The sequence below is a fragment of the Ammodytes marinus genome, assembly GCF_949987685.1.
Source record: "Ammodytes marinus genome assembly, chromosome: 7".
Taxonomy (NCBI): domain Eukaryota; kingdom Metazoa; phylum Chordata; class Actinopteri; order Uranoscopiformes; family Ammodytidae; genus Ammodytes; species Ammodytes marinus.
The window spans coordinates 1385162-1387661 of NC_137211.1; the positions used below are offsets into that span (position 1 = coordinate 1385162).

At 38.1% G+C, this 2500-nt stretch overlaps 1 protein-coding gene across 2 annotated transcripts in view; it reads right to left on the reverse strand.

Moving 5' to 3' along the window:
• LOC307253200 (PHD finger protein 20-like) overlaps window positions 1-546 on the reverse strand; it is a 28515-nt gene extending 27969 nt beyond the window's left edge. For both annotated transcript variants that reach the window (XR_013844950.1, XM_080031113.1), the window contains exon 1: window positions 509-546. The gene's annotated coding sequence lies outside the window, so the exon portion shown is untranslated. The remainder of the gene's footprint in view (window positions 1-508) is intronic.
• Window positions 547-2500: the final 1954 nt, after the last annotated feature.

Consider the following 2500-nt stretch of genomic DNA (forward strand, 5'->3'; position numbering starts at 1 on the left):
TTTTTCTTTGGCGTTATCAGTGAAAGAAGCTGATTGGTTGACAGATCGCGTAAGTAGCGTTTTCATTGGTCGCCTCAGCTGTCAGTCAAAAGGAATGTCCCCCCATTCCAAAGCTACTCAGAATGTTTGACAGAAGCTAACATGCTAAAGCTATCTCTGTTAGCTTCATAAACAAGCACCAAGCAATGACGTCAAATTGACAAAATGACACGTTCACTGACGTCACCTGCATTGTAAAAAAGACCAACAAATGTTTAGAGTTGTTCACCGAGTTCAGCAAAGTAGTTATTCTCTCTCCATTGACTGTGAATAGACAGAGCTAGCGCGGCTAACTGTTAGCCTAGCTCTGAGAGAGAAAAGTCACAGTGACAGGCTGCACGCGCATCGCAGTTAAACGTCTGTTAGTGAGCGTGGCATGTGGGAAGGCGCCTTTATTAAACCATCCCCGCTGTGGCGATGTAATTCTGAGAGTTAAATGTGCAAAACAGAGTAAGAGAAGTGGCTTTACCTCTCGCGTTACTTCTGCACTGTACTCTTCATTCTGGGGTTGCCTGGCCGCAGTGCGCATGCGCGAGCGGGGACGTTCAGCTGGTTTGTGTTTATCTGTTTAACTATTGGAGGATCGAGTCTCGTGGTGTGGTGTCGCCTCCAGCTCTTTGTTTGATAAGTAATAAAATGTCTAAAAAGTATTTCAACCGTTTATTGCGGTTTATATTTATATTTTTGTCATTAAAGGAATACTTCCCCCATACGGAACAGGCGTTCTATCATTATAACATCGCTATTATAATATAATGAATGAGGTTTTCCTTCCCTCAGTCTGCCCTTGGCCCAGCTGTCCTGTTAATCCTAACTGTAGGGTTAGACAGTTAGACCATAAAACACTCTTTCTGCCTTTTCTCAGGCTAGGATGAACCGATTTCTAAAATGTTTGCACATTTATACTACATAGGATCTCAGCGTTCAATACACCTTCATATTTCCAATTCCAAGGTGGAAGAGCGTTAATTTATTTATCAAAAAAATTAATTGGGGTTCAAGGTTGTGAAAAATCCATTTGACTTTGATGCTTCCTCTGCGACCTGTCCATACTGTGTGTGCGCTGGAAAAAAAATATGATGTTAATACACAGCCTAGGCTCTGTAAAAAGGTATGTTGCTAGTTATGGTCGGCCCCTTTGTTAACATGCCCATTTACAGAGCCTAGACTGTATTAAACCTGCAGTGTGTAGAATTTTGGGTTTTATTTCCTAGCAGATTTTGTAGAAAGTAATTATAATATCCATAAGTACATTTAATTTAGTGCATAATAGCTGAAAAAAATGTTTTGAATAATTTTTTTCCCCTTAGAAAGGGTCTCATATATGTCCATATTTCTGCATATTTTGGACCAAGGCCTAGTGCCGCCATCTTGAAAGTGTCATAGTTGGAATGTCATCAGGTGCATTGTTTGAAATTTAGAATTGTTCTTGTCCTTGAAGGCCACTGTAGCTTCTGTTATTATTCAAAAGGGTTGGGGTTACCCAGGGAGTGTTGCATTCTAGAACTTTGTAGAACTTTCTTGATGATGTCATATTACACAGTGCACCTTTAAGACCAGATTTCCTTTTCAGCTCAAACACAGTACAGACAGGTATCGAATCACAAGGAGATATTCACTGATTTTGACAAAAAGTGATTTTGACGACAAGCATTATCCAGAATCACTGACTACACCTTTTAACTTCCAAATGTATCTTGTAGAACTGCTGTATAAAAGCGATATCACACTCAAGATACCGTGATAATGTAAATGTACTCAGCACATTGTGGTAATCTTCTGCACTCGGCCCAAATCACAACTGGTCCAATATGTCCTGCACTATTTTTTTTCTATTTTGTGTTTGTGTGTATACTGGGATTACTGCTACAATTTTGTTATACACTGTAGGCTACAATGACAATACAGGATTCTGACTCTGATATATGGCATAATGTCACTCCCTTTCGGCATAATTGTAAGGACATTTTATATGACCTGGACGCAGATGTTAGACAGACAAACAGACAAACCCATATTAAAGGCAGGTGGAAAACAACAATGAAAACGGTTACTGTTAACTACATATTTAGTAAAGACTGCAGTTAAGAATAAAATCTCTGCTTTTGATGTTTATTATATGAAATGTATTTAGATTTGGATAAGACGTGAGGCCCTTAATGTGCTACAGACTGATAGAGGTTATAACATATTTAAACCTGCAGTGTGTAGAATTTTGGGTTTTATTTCCTAGCAGATTTTGTAGAAAGTAATTATAATATCCATAAGTACATTTAATTTAGTGCATAATAGCTGAAGAAAATGTTTTGAATTATTATTTTTTCCCTTAGAAAGGGTCTCATATATGTCCATATTTCTGCATACAATCATATGAAAAAGTTTGGGAACCCCTCTCAGCCGGCATTATAATTGACTCTGCTTTCACAAAAAAAATATAAAAGTGGTATGTCTTTAATTTACC